Here is a 21,041-nt window from a genome sequence, read left to right on the forward strand (position 1 = left end):
AAGGCCCTGTACATAGGCTCTGGGAAAACAATATCACAAAGATCATGGTACAACTTCTTTCTTTTAGTTTTATACAAATAATCGCTAGAAAAACGCGCTGAAAGAAACCTAACACTTGCTACAATCTCTTTGTAGTAACCAAAAATTCCACCCGAGAGCTCTTCTGTGGTAACAACAAACTCGGGCAGCAAACGCCGCAGCCTGACCTGGCACACGGTGCGCAAGAACGGGTCTGAGACGTCGCGAAAAAACAAAAAACGGTTCACCAGCTGCCTTAAAAAGAGGTGCCCTAGCCCCAACCCCCCGTCTTTTACCCGCCGGAACAGGTTCGTTCTGCTGCAACGTTCCCATTCGGAAGCCCATATAAAGACGGCAAAAATCCGGTGTAACTTCTGAATGTGCACCCGAGAGCAATGCAAAACCTGCATCACATACCAGAGCTTGCTAATAAAAAACAGGTTGCAGACTGTAGCTCTTGCGAAAATGGAGAGGTTGGTGCCTTTCCATTTTCCAGCTCTGTCACGTGCTTCTTTCGTTTGCTGTTTCCAATACTCCTCGCTTTCACGATAAGCATCGAGCGGAACGCCCAAATACTTGCCCGGTGTCGTCGTCCACGGTACGTTGGCAAAATGGTCCGGGTGGGATGGCCACCATCCATGCCAGAGTCCGAGGCATTTGGACCAATTAACCCCGCTACCGGTGACTTCGCTGAACTCGCGTACACACCCGACAGCTTCGCTTATGCTCTCCTGATCAACCGTGAATACAGCAACGTCGTCAGCATACGCCAACAGCTTAACTTCAGCAGCTTGCAACCTAAAGCCATTAATACTATTGTCTTCTAATATTTTCCTACACAGTGTTTCGATGTAAATACAAAATAAGAGAGGGCTGAGGGGGCAGCCCTGACGCACCGAACGCTGCACGCTAATGGGGGCCCCCAAGCACTTGTTAACAATCATTCTTGTCGTGCAGTTTCGATACGCCATGGCTACACCCTTGCGGATAACTGAACCGACATTCACATGGTCTAAAACGGAAAACAAGATTTCATGAGAAACACAATCAAAAGCTTTTTCGAGATCAATCTGAAGCATGGCCACCCGCCCATTAATTGCATCGCAGGTTTCAAGTACACTGCGTGCTTTGTGAATGTTGGAAAAAATTGATCGCCCTTTTATTCCACATGTCTGGTGGGGTCCAACAATTTCCTTTATCACTGTCTGTAGTCTTCGCGCCAATACCTTCATAAAAATTTTGTAGTCGATATTAGTGAGTGCTATCGGTCGATATGCGCGCCACTATACTAACGAGGAGAGATGGGAGGAGGCACCCAACAGATTTGGCCATGGCAGAGGAGCGTACATAGAGAAAAATAAAAGCTCCCCGTCGGGGAATCGAACCCCGGTCTCCCGCGTGACAGGCGGGGATACTGGCCACTATACTAACGAGGAGAGATGGGAGGAGGCACCCAACAGATTTGGCCATGGCAGAGGAGCGTACATAGAGAAAAATAAAAGCTCCCCGTCGGGGAATCGAACCCCGGTCTCCCGCGTGACAGGCGGGGATACTGGCCACTATACTAACGAGGAGAGATGGGAGGAGGCACCCAACAGATTTGGCCATGGCAGAGGAGCGTACATAGAGAAAAATAAAAGCTCCCCGTCGGGGAATCGAACCCCGGTCTCCCGCGTGACAGGCGGGGATACTGGCCACTATGCTAACGAGGAGAGATGGGAGGAGGCACCCAACAGATTTGGCCATGGCAGAGGAGCGTACATAGAGAAAAATAAAAGCTCCCCGTCGGGGAATCGAACCCCGGTCTCCCGCGTGACAGGCGGGGATACTGGCCACTATACTAACGAGGAGAGATGGGAGGAGGCACCCAACAGATTTGGCCATGGCAGAGGAGCGTACATAGAGAAAAATAAAAGCTCCCCGTCGGGGAATCGAACCCCGGTCTCCCGCGTGACAGGCGGGGATACTGGCCACTATACTAACGAGGAGATGTTGTTACCACAGAAGAGCTCTCGGGTGGAATTTTTGGTTACTACAAAGAGATTGTAGCAAGTGTTAGGTTTCTTTCAGCGCGTTTTTCTAGCGATTATTTGTATAAAACTAAAAGAAAGAAGTTGTACCATGATCTTTGTGATATTGTTTTCCCAGAGCCTATGTACAGGGCCTTGTACAGTGGAGGTCCTGGAGCTGATGTTTTAAAAAGGGTAAAGAAAATGCAGGTGCCACCAGGAGTAAAGACCTTCTTTTTTAAATTACACACCGGGACACTCCCAGTTAAAAAGTTTTTGGAAGGAAAGGATTTCTTTTTACCGTGGGGATCGAACTGCTTAATTTGTAAACAGCCCGAAACAATAGACCATGTTTTTTTTGCATTGCTGGGAAGGGGTTTATTTTTGGGATGTGTTACAAAGGACAATAAAGAAAGAGCTACCACTTGACGCGCAGGGAATTCGTTATTTAAGCACAGACAATGAGGATGGGGTACCATTTGATCTCATAATGCTCTTGGGCCTCCACAGTATATGGCGCTCCAGAATGGCAGGCTATTATTGTGACAAAGACGCACGACCTGCCCGCATTTATTTTCGGGAAAGAATGGACTGCTTTCTGGCCATCCAGAAAGCAACTGCGGAGCCTCCCGAGTGGCTCTCGAGGCTAGAGCCGCTCTGTAGGCTTCGTGAATTTTAGTATGACGAAGCCAGACTCATGATGGCTGACCACGACAGTGTCGTATGTACATAGCGTTTTGTGTGTTTTTTGTTGAGTGTTTTTTGTGTAAATGTTATGTGTCGCAGCCAGGCAATAAAGAAAAAAAAAAAAAGATGGGAGGAGGCACCCAACAGATTTGGCCATGGCAGAGGAGCGTACATAGAGAAAAATAAAAGCTCCCCGTCGGGGAATCGAACCCCGGTCTCCCGCGTGACAGGCGGGGATACTGGCCACTAGACCACATCGAAGCAGCCTTTACACAATTCTACCAGAGGCTTTTTTCGTGGCATCCGGCAGACGCAGTTGCATTTAAGCATCAGTTTCTTGGTGCAATGCCACGGCTGGACGAAGAAAGGAAAAAGAAAATGGAACTAGAAATAACTGAAAACGAAGTAGGGCGTGCGATAGATGAATTAAACCTCGGAAAATCACCAGGACCAGATGGATTCAGTGCGGCATTTTATAAAGAATTTAAGCATGAAATTGCCCCGGTGCTATGTAGAATGTTTAACGAAGCCTATGGAATAAACTTTTTGCCTCCGTCTTTTGGGACCTCCCATACGGTACTCATACCGAAAACTGATGATATAGAGAAATTAAAATCTGTTACCGCATATCGACCGATAGCACTCACTAATGTCGACTACAAAATTTTTATGAAGGTATTGGCGCGAAGACTACAGACAGTGATAAAGGAAATTGTTGGACCCCACCAGACATGTGGAATAAAAGGGCGATCAATTTTTTCCAACATTCACAAAGCACGCAGTGTACTTGAAACCTGCGATGCAATTAATGGGCGGCTGGCCATGCTTCAGATTGATCTCGAAAAAGCTTTTGATTGTGTTTCTCATGAAATCTTGTTTTCCGTTTTAGACCATGTGAATGTCGGTTCAGTTATCCGCAAGGGTGTAGCCATGGCGTATCGAAACTGCACGACAAGATTGATTGTTAACAAGTGCTTGGGGGCCGCCATTAGCGTGCAGCGTTCGGTGCGTCAGGGCTGCCCCCTCAGCCCTCTCTTATTTTGTATTTACATCGAAACACTGTGTAGGAAAATATTAGAAGACAATAGTATTAATGGCTTTAGGTTGCAAGCTGCTGAAGTTAAGCTGTTGGCGTATGCTGACGACGTTGCTGTATTCACGGTTGATCAGGAGAGCATAAGCGAAGCTGTCGGGTGTGTACGCGAGTTCAGCGAAGTCACCGGTAGCGGGGTTAATTGGTCCAAATGCCTCGGACTCTGGCATGGATGGTGGCCATCCCACCCGGACCATTTTGCCAACGTACCGTGGACGACGACACCGGGCAAGTATTTGGGCGTTCCGCTCGATGCTTATCGTGAAAGCGAGGAGTATTGGAAACAGCAAACGAAAGAAGCACGTGACAGAGCTGGAAAATGGAAAGGCACCAACCTCTCCATTTTCGCCAGAGCTACAGTCTGCAACCTGTTTTTTATTAGCAAGCTCTGGTATGTGATGCAGGTTTTGCATTGCTCTCGGGTGCACATTCAGAAGTTACACCGGATTTTTGCCGTCTTTATATGGGCTTCCGAATGGGAACGTTGCAGCAGAACGAACCTGTTCCGGCGGGTAAAAGACGGGGGGTTGGGGCTAGGGCACCTCTTTTTAAGGCAGCTGGTGAACCGTTTTTTGTTTTTTCGCGACGTCTCAGACCCGTTCTTGCGCACCGTGTGCCAGGTCAGGCTGCGGCGTTTGCTGCCCGAGTTTGTTGTTACCACAGAAGAGCTCTCGGGTGGAATTTTTGGTTACTACAAAGAGATTGTAGCAAGTGTTAGGTTTCTTTCAGCGCGTTTTTCTAGCGATTATTTGTATAAAACTAAAAGAAAGAAGTTGTACCATGATCTTTGTGATATTGTTTTCCCAGAGCCTATGTACAGGGCCTTGTACAGTGGAGGTCCTGGAGCTGATGTTTTAAAAAGGGTAAAGAAAATGCAGGTGCCACCAGGAGTAAAGACCTTCTTTTTTAAATTACACACCGGGACACTCCCAGTTAAAAAGTTTTTGGAAGGAAAGGATTTCTTTTTACCGTGGGGATCGAACTGCTTAATTTGTAAACAGCCCGAAACAATAGACCATGTTTTTTTGCATTGCTGGGAAGGGGTTTATTTTTGGGATGTGTTACAAAGGACAATAAAGAAAGAGCTACCACTTGACGCGCAGGGAATTCGTTATTTAAGCACAGACAATGAGGATGGGGTACCATTTGATCTCATAATGCTCTTGGGCCTCCACAGTATATGGCGCTCCAGAATGGCAGGCTATTATTGTGACAAAGACGCACGACCTGCCCGCATTTATTTTCGGGAAAGAATGGACTGCTTTCTGGCCATCCAGAAAGCAACTGCGGAGCCTCCCGAGTGGCTCTCGAGGCTAGAGCCGCTCTGTAGGCTTCGTGAATTTTAGTATGACGAAGCCAGACTCATGATGGCTGACCACGACAGTGTCGTATGTACATAGCGTTTTGTGTGTTTTTTGTTGAGTGTTTTTTGTGTAAATGTTATGTGTCGCAGCCAGGCAATAAAGAAAAAAAAAAAACTATACTAACGAGGAGAGATGGGAGGAGGCACCCAACAGATTTGGCCATGACAGAGGAGCGTACATAGAGAAAAATAAAAGCTCCCCGTCGGGGAATCGAACCCCGATCTCCCGCGTGACAGGCGGGGATACTGGCCACTATACTATGACGAAGCCAGACTCATGATGGCTGACCACGACAGTGTCGTATGTACAGTACTCACGGATTGAAATAGGACATTCGGAGCGCTAGCCTTGCAGTGCCACGCAGGCATGTGGTAAACCACAGGCCGGCTGATTGGCTACTGGAAGGAACAATTCTGCTTTGTAGATGTTCTCCCTCTCACGCCATACCACAATGCACCACCTTGGTTCCATGAGCGTCTACAAGCGGCGCTCCATGAAGCGACGGCCACGCGCTCCGAATGTCCTATTTCAATCCGTGAGTACTGTACATAGCGTTTTGTGTGTTTTTTGTTGAGTGTTTTTTGTGTAAATGTTATGTGTCGCAGCCAAGCAATAAAGAAAAAACTATACTAACGAGGAGAGATGGGAGGAGGCACCCAACAGATTTGGCCATGGCAGAGGAGCGTACTTAGAGAAAAAATAAAAGCTCCCCGTCGGGGAATCGAACCCCGGTCTCCCGCGTGACAGGCGGGGATACTGGCCACTATAGTAACGAGGAGAGATGGGAGGAGGCACCCAACAGATTTGGCCATGGCAGAGGAGCGTACATAGAGAAAAATAAAAGCTCCCCGTCGGGGAATCGAACCCCGGTCTCCCACGTGACAGGCGGGGATACTGGCCACTATACTAACGAGGAGAGATGGGAGGAGGCACCCAACAGATTTGGCCATGGCAAAGGAGCGTACATAGAGAAAAATAAAAGCTCCCCGTCGGCGAATCGAACCCCGGTCTCCCGCGTGACAGGCGGGGATACTGGCCACTATACTAACGAGGAGAGATGGGAGGAGGCACCCAACAGATTTGTCCATGGCAGAGGAGCGTACATAGAGAAAAATAAAAGCTCCCCGTCGGGGAATCGAACCCCGGTCTCCCGCGTGACAGGCGGGGATACTGGCCACTATACTAACGAGGAGAGATGGAAGGAGGCACCCAACAGATTTGGCCATGGCAGAGGAGCGTACACAATGAGGATGGGGTACCATTTGATCTCATAATGCTCTTGGGCCTCCACAGTATATGGCGCTCCAGAATGGCAGGCTATTATTGTGACAAAGACGCACGACCTGCCCGCATTTATTTTCGGGAAAGAATGGACTGCTTTCTGGCCATCCAGAAAGCAACTGCGGAGCCTCCCGAGTGGCTCTCGAGGCTAGAGCCGCTCTGTAGGCTTCGTGAATTTTAGTATGACGAAGCCAGACTCATGATGGCTGACCACGACAGTGTCGTATGTACATAGCGTTTTGTGTGTTTTTTGTTGAGTGTTTTTTGTGTAAATGTTATGTGTCGCAGCCAGGCAATAAAGAAAAAGAGCGTACATAGAGAAAAATAAAAGCTCCCCGTCGGGGAATCGAACCCCGGTCTCCCGCGTGACAGGCGGGGATACTGGCCACTATACTAACGAGGAGAGATGGGAGGAGGCACCCAACAGATTTGGCCATGGCAGAGGAGCGTACATAGAGAAAAAATAAAAGCACCCCGTCGGGGAATCGAACTCCGGTCTCCCGCGTGACAGGCGGGGATACTGGCCACTATACTAACGAGGAGAGATGGGAGGAGGCACCCAACAGATTTGGCCATGGCAGAGGAGCGTACATAGAGAAAAATAAAAGCTCCCCGTCGGGGAATCGAACCCCGGTCTCCCGCGTGACAGGCGGGGATACTGGCCACTATACTAACGAGGAGAGATGGGAGGAGGCACCCAACAGATTTGGCCATGGCAGAGGAGCGTACATAGAGAAAAATAAAAGCTCCCCGTCGGGGAATCGAACCCCGGTCTCCCGCGTGACAGGCGGGGATACTGGCCACTATACTAATGAGGAGAGATGGGAGGAGGCACCCAACAGATTTGGCCATGGCAGAGGAGCGTACATAGAGAAAAATAAAAGTTCCCCGTCGGGGAATCGAACCCCGGTCTCCCGCGTGACAGGCGGGGATACTGGCCACTATACTAACGAGCATGAAATCTTGTTTTCCGTTTTAGACCATGTGAATGTCGGTTCAGTTATCCGCAAGGGTGTAGCCATGGCGTATCGAAACTGCACGACAAGATTGATTGTTAACAAGTGCTTGGGGGCCCCCATTAGCGTGCAGCGTTCGGTGCGTCAGGGCTGCCCCCTCAGCCCTCTCTTATTTTGTATTTACATCGAAACACTGTGTAGGAAAATATTAGAAGACAATAGTATTAATGGCTTTAGGTTGCAAGCTGCTGAAGTTAAGCTGTTGGCGTATGCTGACGACGTTGCTGTATTCACGGTTGATCAGGAGAGCATAAGCGAAGCTGTCGGGTGTGTACGCGAGTTCAGCGAAGTCACCGGTAGCGGGGTTAATTGGTCCAAATGCCTCGGACTCTGGCATGGATGGTGGCCATCCCACCCGGACCATTTTGCCAACGTACCGTGGACGACGACACCGGGCAAGTATTTGGGCGTTCCGCTCGATGCTTATCGTGAAAGCGAGGAGTATTGGAAACAGCAAACGAAAGAAGCACGTGACAGAGCTGGAAAATGGAAAGGCACCAACCTCTCCATTTTCGCCAGAGCTACAGTCTGCAACCTGTTTTTTATTAGCAAGCTCTGGTATGTGATGCAGGTTTTGCATTGCTCTCGGGTGCACATTCAGAAGTTACACCGGATTTTTGCCGTCTTTATATGGGCTTCCGAATGGGAACGTTGCAGCAGAACGAACCTGTTCCGGCGGGTAAAAGACGGGGGGTTGGGGCTAGGGCACCTCTTTTTAAGGCAGCTGGTGAACCGTTTTTTGTTTTTTCGCGACGTCTCAGACCCGTTCTTGCGCACCGTGTGCCAGGTCAGGCTGCGGCGTTTGCTGCCCGAGTTTGTTGTTACCACAGAAGAGCTCTCGGGTGGAATTTTTGGTTACTACAAAGAGATTGTAGCAAGTGTTAGGTTTCTTTCAGCGCGTTTTTCTAGCGATTATTTGTATAAAACTAAAAGAAAGAAGTTGTACCATGATCTTTGTGATATTGTTTTCCCAGAGCCTATGTACAGGGCCTTGTACAGTGGAGGTCCTGGAGCTGATGTTTTAAAAAGGGTAAAGAAAATGCAGGTGCCACCAGGAGTAAAGACCTTCTTTTTTAAATTACACACCGGGACACTCCCAGTTAAAAAGTTTTTGGAAGGAAAGGATTTCTTTTTGCCGTGGGGATCGAACTGCTTAATTTGTAAACAGCCCGAAACAATAGACCATGTTTTTTTGCATTGCTGGGAAGGGGTTTATTTTTGGGATGTGTTACAAAGGACAATAAAGAAAGAGCTACCACTTGACGCGCAGGGAATTCGTTATTTAAGCACAGACAATGAGGATGGGGTACCATTTGATCTCATAATGCTCTTGGGCCTCCACAGTATATGGCGCTCCAGAATGGCAGGCTATTATTGTGACAAAGACGCACGACCTGCCCGCATTTATTTTCGGGAAAGAATGGACTGCTTTCTGGCCATCCAGAAAGCAACTGCGGAGCCTCCCGAGTGGCTCTCGAGGCTAGAGCCGCTCTGTATGCTTCGTGAATTTTAGTATGACGAAGCCAGACTCATGATGGCTGACCACGACAGTGTCGTATGTACATAGCGTTTTGTGTGTTTTTTGTTGAGTGTTTTTTGTGTAAATGTTATGTGTCGCAGCCAGGCAATAAAGAAAAAAAAAAAAAAAAAAAGAGAGATGGGAGGAGGCACCCAACAGATTTGGCCATGGCAAAGGAGCGTACATAGAGAAAAATAAAAGCTCCCCATCGGGGAATCGAACCCCGGTCTCCCGCGTGACAGGCGGGGATACTGGCCACTATACTAACGAGGAGAGATGGGAGGAGGCACCCAACAGATTTGGCCATGGCAAAGGAGCGTACATAGAGAAAAATAAAAGCTCCCCGTCGGGGAATCGAACCCCGGTCTCCCGCGTGACAGGCGGGGATACTGGCCACTATACTAACGAGGAGAGATGGGAGGAGGCACCCAACAGATTTGGTCATGGTAGAGGAGCGTACATAGAGAAAAATAAAAGTTCCCCGTCGGGGAATCGAACCCCGGTCTCCCGCGTGACAGGCGGGGATACTGGCCACTATACTAACGAGGAGAGATGGGAGGAGGCACCCAACAGATTTGGCCATGGTAGAGGAGCGTACATTTTTTTTTTTTTTTTTCTTTATTGCCTGGCTGCGACACATAACATTTACACAAAAAACACTCAACAAAAAACACACAAAACGCTATGTACATACGACACTGTCGTGGTCAGCCATCATGAGTCTGGCTTCGTCATACTAAAATTCACGAAGCATACAGAGCGGCTCTAGCCTCGAGAGCCACTCGGGAGGCTCCGCAGTTGCTTTCTGGATGGCCATAGAGAAAAATAAAAGCTCCCCGTCGGGGAATCGAACCCCGGTCTCCCGCGTGACAGGCGGGGATACTGGCCACTATACTAACGAGGAGAGATGGGAGGAGGCACCCAACAGATTTGGTCATGGTAGAGGAGCGTACATAGAGAAAAATAAAAGCTCCCCGTCGGGGAATCGAACCCCGGTCTCCCGCGTTTTTTTTTTTTTTTTCTTTATTGCCTGGCTGCGACACATAACATTTACACAAAAAACACTCAACAAAAAACACACAAAACGCTATGTACATACGACACTGTCGTGGTCAGCCATCATGAGTCTGGCTTCGTCATACTAAAATTCACGAAGCCTACAGAGCGGCTCTAGCCTCGAGAGCCACTCGGGAGGCTCCGCAGTTGCTTTCTGGATGGCCAGAAAGCAGTCCATTCTTTCCCGAAAATAAATGCGGGCAGGTCGTGCGTCTTTGTCACAATAATAGCCTGCCATTCTGGAGCGCCATATACTGTGGAGGCCCAAGAGCATTATGAGATCAAATGGTACCCCATCCTCATTGTCTGTGCTTAAATAACGAATTCCCTGCGCGTCAAGTGGTAGCTCTTTCTTTATTGTCCTTTGTAACACATCCCAAAAATAAACCCCTTCCCAGCAATGCAAAAAAACATGGTCTCCGGGGTGACAGGCGGGGATACTGGCCACTATACTAACGAGGAGAGATGGGAGGAGGCACCCAACAGATTTGGTCATGGTAGAGGAGCGTACATAGAGAAAAATAAAAGCTCCCCGTCGGGGAATCGAACCCCGGTCTCCCGCGTGACAGGCGGGGATACTGGCCACTATACTAACGAGGAGAGATGGGAGGAGGCACCCAACAGATTTGGTCATGGTAGAGGAGCGTACATAGAGAAAAATAAAAGCTCCCCGTCGGGGAATCGAACCCCGGTCTCCCGCGTGACAAGCGGGGATACTGGCCACTATACTAACGAGGAGACATGGGAGGAGGCACCCAACAGATTTGGTCATGGTAGAGGAGCGTACATAGAGAAAAATAAAAGCTCCCCGTCGGGGAATCGAACCCCGGTCTCCCGCGTGACAGGCGGGGATACTGGCCACTATACTAACGAGGAGAGATTACGGCCGCGCCCAAACCTTTCGGATGACAAGCGTTCCGGCGGCAAGGTACTCCTCGAGCAGGCCGATGTTCTTCTGCCGGATGATACCGGCGGCAACAGTGGCGTCTAGCCGCGCGCTAGACGTGGGAGGTAAGCGCCATGCTGTTGGGTCCTTTCCTTTTAAATTAAAATGGCTCCCGCCTCTCCCTTTAAAGTCGCTACGCTGAATGTACGAGGCCTGGCGACTAGGAAAAAACAAGGTCAGGTGTATCGACTTGTTACGGAGCGCGAGATAGATGTATTGGCCGTGCAAGAGACGAAAGTGGACGGCAACGAAGGAACCGACAGCATGGTGCTGCGTTTCACGACTAGATTTTTTGCTGTCGTCAGTCATGCAGTGGGGACATCTGCTGGTTGCGTGCTCTTTGTAAAGAAGATCCCGGGGCTAGAGGTGCAAGCATATTTTTCGTGTGCGTCTGGCCGGTGTATTGTCCTTGACTTTTCCCTGAATAGCATTGAGTGGCGCATTGTTGTCGTGTATGCACCGAATGGGGTAGAGGAAAGAGTTGCTTTTTTCCAAAGCCTCCTAGAACGCGTTTGCACGGAAAGGCAGCTCATCGTCTTAGGTGACTTCAATTGTGTGCTAAATGCTCGCGATAAGTCAAGCATCCGGGGGTTTCGAGACAGGAGCACTGAAGTGTTGATCAGAATTATTGATAACGGAAACCTCGAAGATGTGGCTGAATGTCTTGAGGGTGCGCGGGCAGTGAAGTTCACCCATTTTCAGGGCTCAAGCCATGCACGGCTGGACCGCATTTATACATCAGTTGACCTTGCCCCTGTATGCAGCCAGTACGAAGTTGTGGGAGTGTCCTTCTCAGACCACTGTTTAGTTGAGTGCTGCCTCGGAAGTGTCAATCGAAGCAAGGCATTTTCATGGGAAATGTGGAAGCTAAACAACACGCTTCTTCGCGACGATGTCTACTACCGAGCAGTAAAGGATGAAATAGGAAAAATAAACCCGTGCAAGAACCTGAAGATATGGCAGCAGTGGGAGTTAAGCAAAGAATCTTTAAAAATCAAAGCAATAGAAAGGGCCAGTTGTATACGGTATAAGGAAAAACAAGACGAAGCTGAGTTAAAGGCACTACTGGAAACGTTGCTGAAGCAGGAATGCAAGGCGCCTGGGAAATGGATTGAAGATGTCAGGAAAACCAAGCAAAAGATAGAACTCATGGAAGAACGGCGTTATCGCGGAGCACTGGTGAGGGCGAGGGCGGAAGACACAGCTGCTGGCGAAGCGCCATCAAAACGTGCTCTCGGTTTAGAAAAAGCCCACGCTGAAAGTAATCATATCGATAAAATAGAATGGGGGGGTATCTTATCGGCAGACAATGACCACATCGAAGCAGCCTTTACACAATTCTACCAGAGGCTTTTTTCGTGGCATCCGGCAGACGCAGTTGCATTTAAGCATCAGTTTCTTGGTGCAATGCCACGGCTGGACGAAGAAAGGAAAAAGAAAATGGAACTAGAAATAACTGAAAACGAAGTAGGGCGTGCGATAGATGAATTAAACCTCGGAAAATCACCAGGACCAGATGGATTCAGTGCGGCATTTTATAAAGAATTTAAGCATGAAATTGCCCCGGTGCTATGTAGAATGTTTAACGAAGCCTATGGAATAAACTTTTTGCCTCCGTCTTTTGGGACCTCCCATACGGTACTCATACCGAAAACTGATGATATAGAGAAATTAAAATCTGTTACCGCATATCGACCGATAGCACTCACTAATGTCGACTACAAAATTTTTATGAAGGTATTGGCGCGAAGACTACAGACAGTGATAAAGGAAATTGTTGGACCCCACCAGACATGTGGAATAAAAGGGCGATCAATTTTTTCCAACATTCACAAAGCACGCAGTGTACTTGAAACCTGCGATGCAATTAATGGGCGGGTGGCCATGCTTCAGATTGATCTCGAAAAAGCTTTTGATTGTGTTTCTCATGAAATCTTGTTTTCCGTTTTAGACCATGTGAATGTCGGTTCAGTTATCCGCAAGGGTGTAGCCATGGCGTATCGAAACTGCACGACAAGATTGATTGTTAACAAGTGCTTGGGGGCCCCCATTAGCGTGCAGCGTTCGGTGCGTCAGGGCTGCCCCCTCAGCCCTCTCTTATTTTGTATTTACATCGAAACACTGTGTAGGAAAATATTAGAAGACAATAGTATTAATGGCTTTAGGTTGCAAGCTGCTGAAGTTAAGCTGTTGGCGTATGCTGACGACGTTGCTGTATTCACGGTTGATCAGGAGAGCATAAGCGAAGCTGTCGGGTGTGTACGCGAGTTCAGCGAAGTCACCGGTAGCGGGGTTAATTGGTCCAAATGCCTCGGACTCTGGCATGGATGGTGGCCATCCCACCCGGACCATTTTGCCAACGTACCGTGGACGACGACACCGGGCAAGTATTTGGGCGTTCCGCTCGATGCTTATCGTGAAAGCGAGGAGTATTGGAAACAGCAAACGAAAGAAGCACGTGACAGAGCTGGAAAATGGAAAGGCACCAACCTCTCCATTTTCGCAAGAGCTACAGTCTGCAACCTGTTTTTTATTAGCAAGCTCTGGTATGTGATGCAGGTTTTGCATTGCTCTCGGGTGCACATTCAGAAGTTACACCGGATTTTTGCCGTCTTTATATGGGCTTCCGAATGGGAACGTTGCAGCAGAACGAACCTGTTCCGGCGGGTAAAAGACGGGGGGTTGGGGCTAGGGCACCTCTTTTTAAGGCAGCTGGTGAACCGTTTTTTTGTTTTTTCGCGACGTCTCAGACCCGTTCTTGCGCACCGTGTGCCAGGTCAGGCTGCGGCGTTTGCTGCCCGAGTTTGTTGTTACCACAGAAGAGCTCTCGGGTGGAATTTTTGGTTACTACAAAGAGATTGTAGCAAGTGTTAGGTTTCTTTCAGCGCGTTTTTCTAGCGATTATTTGTATAAAACTAAAAGAAAGAAGTTGTACCATGATCTTTGTGATATTGTTTTCCCAGAGCCTATGTACAGGGCCTTGTACAGTGGAGGTCCTGGAGCTGATGTTTTAAAAAGGGTAAAGAAAATGCAGGTGCCACCAGGAGTAAAGACCTTCTTTTTTAAATTACACACCGGGACACTCCCAGTTAAAAAGTTTTTGGAAGGAAAGGATTTCTTTTTGCCGTGGGGATCGAACTGCTTAATTTGTAAACAGCCCGAAACAATAGACCATGTTTTTTTGCATTGCTGGGAAGGGGTTTATTTTTGGGATGTGTTACAAAGGACAATAAAGAAAGAGCTACCACTTGACGCGCAGGGAATTCGTTATTTAAGCACTGACAATGAGGATGGGGTACCATTTGATCTCATAATGCTCTTGGGCCTCCACAGTATATGGCGCTCCAGAATGGCAGGCTATTATTGTGACAAAGACGCACGACCTGCCCGCATTTATTTTCGGGAAAGAATGGACTGCTTTCTGGCCATCCAGAAAGCAACTGCGGAGCCTCCCGAGTGGCTCTCGAGGCTAGAGCCGCTCTGTATGCTTCGCGAATTTTAGTATGACGAAGCCAGACTCATGATGGCTGACCACGACAGTGTCGTATGTACATAGCGTTTTGTGTGTTTTTTGTTGAGTGTTTTTTGTGTAAATGTTATGTGTCGCAGCCAGGCAATAAAGAAAAAAAAAAAAAAAAACTATACTAACGAGGAGAGATGGGAGGAGGCACCCAACATATTTGGTCATGGTAGAGGAGCGTACATAGAGAAAAATAAAAGCTTCCCGTCGGGGAATCGAACCCCGGTCTCCCGCGTGACAGGCGGGGATACTGGCCACTATACTAACGAGGAGAGATGGGAGGAGGCACCCAACAGATTTGGTCATGGTAGAGGAGCGTACATAGAGAAAAATAAAAGCTTCCCGTCGGGGAATCGAACCCCGGTCTCCCGCGTGACAGGCGGGGATACTGGCCACTATACTAACGAGGAGAGATGGGAGGAGGCACCCAACATATTTGGTCATGGTAGAGGAGCGTACATAGAGAAAAATAAAAGCTTCCCGTCGGGGAATCGAACCCCGGTCTCCCGCGTGACAGGCGGGGATACTGGCCACTATACTAACGAGGAGAGATGGGAGGAGGCACCCAACATATTTGGTCATGGTAGAGGAGCGTACATAGAGAAAAATAAAAGCTTCCCGTCGGGGAATCGAACCCCGGTCTCCCGCGTGACAGGCGGGGATACTGGCCACTATACTAACGAGGAGAGATGGGAGGAGGCACCCAACAGATTTGGTCATGGTAGAGGAGCGTACATAGAGAAAAATAAAAGCTTCCCGTCGGGGAATCGAACCCCGGTCTCCCGCGTGACAGGCGGGGATACTGGCCACTATACTAACGAGGAGAGATGGTCCAAATGCCTCGGACTCTGGCATGGATGGTGGCCATCCCACCCGGACCATTTTGCCAACGTACCGTGGACGACGACACCGGGCAAGTATTTGGGCGTTCCGCTCGATGCTTATCGTGAAAGCGAGGAGTATTGGAAACAGCAAACGAAAGAAGCACGTGACAGAGCTGGAAAATGGAAAGGCACCAACCTCTCCATTTTCGCCAGAGCTACAGTCTGCAACCTGTTTTTTATTAGCAAGCTCTGGTATGTGATGCAGGTTTTGCATTGCTCTCGGGTGCACATTCAGAAGTTACACCGGATTTTTGCCGTCTTTATATGGGCTTCCGAATGGGAACGTTGCAGCAGAACGAACCTGTTCCGGCGGGTAAAAGACGGGGGGTTGGGGCTAGGGCACCTCTTTTTAAGGCAGCTGGTGAACCGTTTTTTGTTTTTTCGCGACGTCTCAGACCCGTTCTTGCGCACCGTGTGCCAGGTCAGGCTGCGGCGTTTGCTGCCCGAGTTTGTTGTTACCACAGAAGAGCTCTCGGGTGGAATTTTTGGTTACTACAAAGAGATTGTAGCAAGTGTTAGGTTTCTTTCAGCGCGTTTTTCTAGCGATTATTTGTATAAAACTAAAAGAAAGAAGTTGTACCATGATCTTTGTGATATTGTTTTCCCAGAGCCTATGTACAGGGCCTTGTACAGTGGAGGTCCTGGAGCTGATGTTTTAAAAAGGGTAAAGAAAATGCAGGTGCCACCAGGAGTAAAGACCTTCTTTTTTAAATTACACACCGGGACACTCCCAGTTAAAAAGTTTTTGGAAGGAAAGGATTTCTTTTTACCGTGGGGATCGAACTGCTTAATTTGTAAACAGCCCGAAACAATAGACCATGTTTTTTTGCATTGCTGGGAAGGGGTTTATTTTTGGGATGTGTTACAAAGGACAATAAAGAAAGAGCTACCACTTGACGCGCAGGGAATTCGTTATTTAAGCACAGACAATGAGGATGGGGTACCATTTGATCTCATAATGCTCTTGGGCCTCCACAGTATATGGCGCTCCAGAATGGCAGGCTATTATTGTGACAAAGACGCACGACCTGCCCGCATTTATTTTCGGGAAAGAATGGACTGCTTTCTGGCCATCCAGAAAGCAACTGCGGAGCCTCCCGAGTGGCTCTCGAGGCTAGAGCCGCTCTGTAGGCTTCGTGAATTTTAGTATGACGAAGCCAGACTCATGATGGCTGACCACGACAGTGTCGTATGTACATAGCGTTTTGTGTGTTTTTTGTTGAGTGTTTTTTGTGTAAATGTTATGTGTCGCAGCCAGGCAATAAAGAAAAAAAAAAAAAATCGAACCCCGGTCTCCCGCGTGACAGGCGGGGATACTGGCCACTATACTAACGAGGAGAGATGGGAGGAGGCACCCAACAGATTTGGTCATGGTAGAGGAGCGTACATAGAGAAAAAAAAAAGCTCCCCGTCGGGGAATCGAACCCCGGTCTCCCGCGTGACAGGCGGGGATACTGGCCACTATACTAACGAGGAGAGGCGGCGAATGGTACCCACCGGTGAATGTCATGTCGGAGAAACGTGCCCACTGAGGACAATGCTATCGAATTTTTTTGTTACAAAAGTTAGGCATTTCGTGGCTTTTTTCCCGCTTGTCCGGCAGCGAAAGGTGCATTTATTGCTAAGAAATTTGAATTCGCCGTTGAAAAACTTCTTCCCGCCGCTACGATTCAAGCTCGGGACTTTCAGATGACGATATAAGGGAAAGCAGTTACGTAAAGCGGCGGAACAGAGACGAAGTCGAACTTCTCCTGCGCAGCACTTTTTAGAGGAACTTGAAGGTCCTCTGCTGCTCCGCCCTTGTAAATCGAGGCGGCTAACGAAACCACGCGGGCACGCAGAACGCATAGGCGCCGCATCCCCACAAAACATACCGAAACTCTGCTAGCCGCCTGTTTTAACTTCCAAATTTCAGGTTGTCTTTTTCCGTCTTCCTCGTGTGATAAAAGGGCACTGGTGGTTCCAAACAAAACTTATATTCTTCAATATCGATCAAACACGTAACCTTCATGCACGTTGTCAGCCTCAAATTGATCTGTGGTGTCTCTTGTCCTTTTTCATCAGCACGTACGCTTGTACTTGCGACATTGGCCTGTCGCGGCGATACCTGCATTTTAGTTCTTGCTCTTTTCTTTTTTAAAGGAGCTGTGTTTTCAGAAATAGTGGTGTTTTTGTGTTTAGGGGCTGGTACTCGATCGATACAAGTCAACGTGAATTTCTACCCAGTGTCCCTTTAAAGGGGCCGTGAAACATATTTTCAGTACATTGTACTGCCTGTTCGTTGCATAGAGTGAGATAGCTAGTGATGCTATTTTTTGGGTAGTACTGCGTATATTCCGGTGTTTTAATAATAAATAATTAGCTCGCAAAAGCAAATTCATGGCGCTGATGGTGTCATCACAAGGTGGTGGTTTTTGTTGGTGGACATGACTACAGTGTACTAGAAGGGGGCAGTGGGCTTACTCCCCCGCTCCTCTGACGCAGTCCGCGTCGCATCCGAGAGGTGGCGCCACAAGCAACTTCAATGTAAACTTTGCCTGGAGCTTTCATTTCCTGGCGGTTCTGTTTATTTCATTTCGACGCCGTCGACAGACTTATTGGCTTTAATTTTAAAACACTTGAGAGTGTTTACATTTCTTTAGCAATCGGCTTGTTTTTTTTTAGGCCACATGATATTTCCCACCATAGTACATTGAGTAAAAGGCGAGGGCAACTCCAGCAACTTGCTACTTATCCTAACCGCGAGGCATTTTAACCAAATAAGTCGTTGACAACGGATTTTGCCTATGCAGAAAGGGCTTAAAATGTTCCAAATTATCAAGAAACCGTTAAAAGATATATATAGTAAAAAATCTTGAATTACAGTGTCGGGGACCAAATATACCGTTTCATATGGTGTTGCACTAACCCAAAATGATTTTTATGAAAATTGTCTGGTAATCCCCGCGTGAATTAGAAAACAGTGCGCCCATACCTCCTAGCCAAGCTAAAAAAAAAGCAGGCATGCTATGAGGTTTCTGCAATTGCTTTGCCAAAATGAAATTGCATATATGGCTTAAATATTTTCTTTTTTCACCTAGGTTGGTTTTTCATCTAGTACACTGTAACATGACATCACTGGGTGGGGAGCTTGATGATTGGACAAACGTAAGTTTATGCTACAAACTGTGTTAATAAATGAACGTACGTTTTCTCATGTGTTTGCGTTTTATATTAGGTCAACAAAACCAACAAGTTCGCGCTGCGTAAAAGCACTGCAAATCAAGCAGAACAAAAAAAAACACTACTAGAGCCTCACGCTATTGTTTTTCATCGAAAGACTGCACCTCACTGTACACAGCTATGACCTAGCCCACAGCACTTATGGCGGAATCGATTTGATCGAGCCATTGCGATCTACAACCGTTTGTTTCGATCCCCGGGTGACGGAGCCGGATGGCGCCACGCTCCCGTCCAAACGCTGTACGTGTCCTGCTGTATGTGCCCGGACTGGAAAAGGCACTCCTTCAGGCAAACCTGGGATTCGGCCTTAAGTACAGCACCACAGGAATTGACAACTCCAACCGACTGCCAGGTCTTGCCTTTGTTGATGACTTGGTAATTATGGGAGAAAGCACAGAGGATGTACAAAAGATGCTAGACATTTGTGCCGCGGAGCTGCGAGGCCTTGGCCTCAAGTTCAACCAGCGAAAATGCAGGGTTGTCCAGCTGGCAGGCGATGCGACTGATCAGCTATCGCTGATGTTGAATGAAGAGACCCTGACAGTCGACAGATCTTGTAAATACCTGGGCATAAATTTGTGTGCTGAGACTGACATGTTCAGGCTGCACGAGGCCAAGGTCCGTCAATCTGCACTTCGAGCGCAATGCATCCTCCGACGTCGGTGCCTGTGGGGGTGCCACCAGTACACCATGGTCCGCGACCTCTGGAAGCTCGCGCACGTACCAGGACTCACATTCGCCAACGCGGTGGTCTGCCTCCCATCAGCCACCAGGAATTGGTTAGAGCACAGACAAACAGAGGTCGGCCGCACTGCGGTCGGATGTCATGGACGGGTGGCCAATGCAGCCATTCAAGGCGACCTGGGATGGTCTAGTTTTGAGGCAAGGGAGGCATGCAGCAAGCTGGAGTACCGCGGTCGACTGCAGTTTATGAGCCGCAACCGATGGGCAAGGCGGGTCTTTGAATACCTCGCTGCGACATGCCTACGCACTACATGGGTGAAGCGCCTCCACAGGATAGAAGGCAAGTATGGACTTTTCCAGACACCCATAAGTGCCGAATCGGCAACGGCATAGAAACAGGAAGCAAGGAGACGGGTCCAGGAAAAACAGAATCACCAATGGCTGCAGGCGCTCGCGGAAAAACCGACACTGGCTGTGTACCGCGAGTGCAAGAACAGCATCGGACCCGAAAAGATTTTTGACAACGGCCTGGGTAGCGCATTGCTGTTTGAGGCCCGTGCCGGAGCGCTGCGGACACTGGTGTACCGCCGTCGCTTCGATACAACACCAGAAGCACAGGCAGCACTATGCCGAGCGTGTGGCGACGCGGAGACCATCGAGCATCTGGTGATGTCGTGCCAAAGACTCCATCCGATGCCGACAGAGGGCACCACATTCCCACAGGCGCTCGGGTTTCACGGTCCTGCAGTGGACGACGAAGGAGACAGCTCCAAGGACAATTAAGTGCGAGGGGGTGCTGCGAGCTCTTTGGTGGAGCACTGTGTCTACCCGCGCGAAACCGCAGAGTCGGAAGTGAACGAGGTCGATGAGCGAACCCCCCCCCCCCCCCCACCTCCTGACTTTAGCCTTTGCGTGCTTTTTTTTTTCTTGTGCGATTTATTTTTCTTTCTCTAATTGTGCGCTTTCATCTTCTTGGTTTGTTGTTTTTGGTCCGGGCGGCCAACCTAGCGGTGCCCACCCGTTACAAAGGGCAATGCCTCAATTATCTACCTATGTACCTATCTATCTAACGTCAGCAGCACGCGCGCCTTGCTTGCCGTGGCCAATCAGCGCCTTTTAGTGGCGGGCCATGGTACGCAGTAAGCGCTAGCAGTACGCGTTATGCTAAAATATCTAGTATCTCGCGCAGGTCGTCACTTCGTCGTAAGTCCGGATAAGTCAGGGTAGGCCATTTATCGATGTTTCCTTCTGTGCCGTCGACTTGACAATGAAGAATTGCTGGGCCAGCTGGGCGTCTTCGTCGTTGTTGGAACCCTGGTAACGACTGCCAGCCTTGGCGAGAACGAGTTGCGGTGAACAGGCGACCATGGTGTGCAAACTTCCGCGACGTACTCATATAGGCTGTTTTGATTGGTCCCACTCAATATCGTCATTGAGAAAGTGAATTGGGAATGGGAAGCACCAGGAAGATCGAGTTGAGGACAGCATTATGTTTGCTTGCATTTTGAAATTTCTTCATTGACTAACTCCCTTTCCTACGCGCCGATTCCTGTAATTCATTTTGAGTCAGCATCTGTGTGACAAAAGAATTCACCTGAAGTACAGAAGGCATCCCTTCAAGCAGTGTTGCTCAGCCTTAGTGCTTAGGATTGGAATATGCCATTTTCACTTAGCTCCAGCTGGAATGAAATCTCCACCACTTCCAGCCAGAAAACTTAATTTCCAGAAGGGTGGCTAGAAAA

General features: G+C 48.6%; 24 non-coding genes across 24 annotated transcripts; all 24 read right to left on the reverse strand.

The window, feature by feature from the left end:
- Nucleotides 1-1,382: 1,382 nt before the first annotated feature.
- Nucleotides 1,383-1,454, reverse strand: TRNAD-GUC (transfer RNA aspartic acid (anticodon GUC)). The gene has a single exon. It is a non-coding gene; the product is annotated as a tRNA-Asp (tRNA).
- A 66-nt stretch (nt 1,455-1,520) lies between these two features.
- Nucleotides 1,521-1,592, reverse strand: TRNAD-GUC (transfer RNA aspartic acid (anticodon GUC)). Its single transcript has one exon. It is a non-coding gene; the product is annotated as a tRNA-Asp (tRNA).
- A 66-nt stretch (nt 1,593-1,658) lies between these two features.
- TRNAD-GUC (transfer RNA aspartic acid (anticodon GUC)) lies at nt 1,659-1,730 on the reverse strand. Its single transcript has one exon. It is a non-coding gene; the product is annotated as a tRNA-Asp (tRNA).
- A 66-nt stretch (nt 1,731-1,796) lies between these two features.
- Nucleotides 1,797-1,868, reverse strand: TRNAD-GUC (transfer RNA aspartic acid (anticodon GUC)). The gene has a single exon. It is a non-coding gene; the product is annotated as a tRNA-Asp (tRNA).
- Nucleotides 1,869-1,934: 66 nt separating this feature from the next.
- On the reverse strand, nt 1,935-2,006 carry TRNAD-GUC (transfer RNA aspartic acid (anticodon GUC)). Its single transcript has one exon. It is a non-coding gene; the product is annotated as a tRNA-Asp (tRNA).
- Nucleotides 2,007-5,877: 3,871 nt separating this feature from the next.
- Nucleotides 5,878-5,949, reverse strand: TRNAD-GUC (transfer RNA aspartic acid (anticodon GUC)). The gene has a single exon. It is a non-coding gene; the product is annotated as a tRNA-Asp (tRNA).
- A 66-nt stretch (nt 5,950-6,015) lies between these two features.
- Nucleotides 6,016-6,087, reverse strand: TRNAD-GUC (transfer RNA aspartic acid (anticodon GUC)). Its single transcript has one exon. It is a non-coding gene; the product is annotated as a tRNA-Asp (tRNA).
- Nucleotides 6,088-6,291: 204 nt separating this feature from the next.
- On the reverse strand, nt 6,292-6,363 carry TRNAD-GUC (transfer RNA aspartic acid (anticodon GUC)). The gene has a single exon. It is a non-coding gene; the product is annotated as a tRNA-Asp (tRNA).
- A 420-nt stretch (nt 6,364-6,783) lies between these two features.
- TRNAD-GUC (transfer RNA aspartic acid (anticodon GUC)) lies at nt 6,784-6,855 on the reverse strand. The gene has a single exon. It is a non-coding gene; the product is annotated as a tRNA-Asp (tRNA).
- A 205-nt stretch (nt 6,856-7,060) lies between these two features.
- Nucleotides 7,061-7,132, reverse strand: TRNAD-GUC (transfer RNA aspartic acid (anticodon GUC)). The gene has a single exon. It is a non-coding gene; the product is annotated as a tRNA-Asp (tRNA).
- A 204-nt stretch (nt 7,133-7,336) lies between these two features.
- Nucleotides 7,337-7,408, reverse strand: TRNAD-GUC (transfer RNA aspartic acid (anticodon GUC)). Its single transcript has one exon. It is a non-coding gene; the product is annotated as a tRNA-Asp (tRNA).
- Nucleotides 7,409-9,188: 1,780 nt separating this feature from the next.
- TRNAD-GUC (transfer RNA aspartic acid (anticodon GUC)) lies at nt 9,189-9,260 on the reverse strand. Its single transcript has one exon. It is a non-coding gene; the product is annotated as a tRNA-Asp (tRNA).
- Nucleotides 9,261-9,326: 66 nt separating this feature from the next.
- Nucleotides 9,327-9,398, reverse strand: TRNAD-GUC (transfer RNA aspartic acid (anticodon GUC)). The gene has a single exon. It is a non-coding gene; the product is annotated as a tRNA-Asp (tRNA).
- A 66-nt stretch (nt 9,399-9,464) lies between these two features.
- On the reverse strand, nt 9,465-9,536 carry TRNAD-GUC (transfer RNA aspartic acid (anticodon GUC)). The gene has a single exon. It is a non-coding gene; the product is annotated as a tRNA-Asp (tRNA).
- A 283-nt stretch (nt 9,537-9,819) lies between these two features.
- On the reverse strand, nt 9,820-9,891 carry TRNAD-GUC (transfer RNA aspartic acid (anticodon GUC)). Its single transcript has one exon. It is a non-coding gene; the product is annotated as a tRNA-Asp (tRNA).
- A 680-nt stretch (nt 9,892-10,571) lies between these two features.
- Nucleotides 10,572-10,643, reverse strand: TRNAD-GUC (transfer RNA aspartic acid (anticodon GUC)). Its single transcript has one exon. It is a non-coding gene; the product is annotated as a tRNA-Asp (tRNA).
- Nucleotides 10,644-10,709: 66 nt separating this feature from the next.
- Nucleotides 10,710-10,781, reverse strand: TRNAD-GUC (transfer RNA aspartic acid (anticodon GUC)). Its single transcript has one exon. It is a non-coding gene; the product is annotated as a tRNA-Asp (tRNA).
- A 66-nt stretch (nt 10,782-10,847) lies between these two features.
- TRNAD-GUC (transfer RNA aspartic acid (anticodon GUC)) lies at nt 10,848-10,919 on the reverse strand. The gene has a single exon. It is a non-coding gene; the product is annotated as a tRNA-Asp (tRNA).
- Nucleotides 10,920-14,709: 3,790 nt separating this feature from the next.
- TRNAD-GUC (transfer RNA aspartic acid (anticodon GUC)) lies at nt 14,710-14,781 on the reverse strand. The gene has a single exon. It is a non-coding gene; the product is annotated as a tRNA-Asp (tRNA).
- Nucleotides 14,782-14,847: 66 nt separating this feature from the next.
- On the reverse strand, nt 14,848-14,919 carry TRNAD-GUC (transfer RNA aspartic acid (anticodon GUC)). Its single transcript has one exon. It is a non-coding gene; the product is annotated as a tRNA-Asp (tRNA).
- Nucleotides 14,920-14,985: 66 nt separating this feature from the next.
- Nucleotides 14,986-15,057, reverse strand: TRNAD-GUC (transfer RNA aspartic acid (anticodon GUC)). Its single transcript has one exon. It is a non-coding gene; the product is annotated as a tRNA-Asp (tRNA).
- Nucleotides 15,058-15,123: 66 nt separating this feature from the next.
- Nucleotides 15,124-15,195, reverse strand: TRNAD-GUC (transfer RNA aspartic acid (anticodon GUC)). Its single transcript has one exon. It is a non-coding gene; the product is annotated as a tRNA-Asp (tRNA).
- Nucleotides 15,196-15,261: 66 nt separating this feature from the next.
- Nucleotides 15,262-15,333, reverse strand: TRNAD-GUC (transfer RNA aspartic acid (anticodon GUC)). Its single transcript has one exon. It is a non-coding gene; the product is annotated as a tRNA-Asp (tRNA).
- Nucleotides 15,334-16,797: 1,464 nt separating this feature from the next.
- Nucleotides 16,798-16,869, reverse strand: TRNAD-GUC (transfer RNA aspartic acid (anticodon GUC)). Its single transcript has one exon. It is a non-coding gene; the product is annotated as a tRNA-Asp (tRNA).
- Nucleotides 16,870-21,041: the final 4,172 nt, after the last annotated feature.

The sequence above is a fragment of the Amblyomma americanum genome, chromosome 8, assembly GCF_052857255.1.
Source record: "Amblyomma americanum isolate KBUSLIRL-KWMA chromosome 8, ASM5285725v1, whole genome shotgun sequence".
In the NCBI taxonomy this organism is placed as follows: Eukaryota; Metazoa; Arthropoda; class Arachnida; order Ixodida; family Ixodidae; genus Amblyomma; species Amblyomma americanum.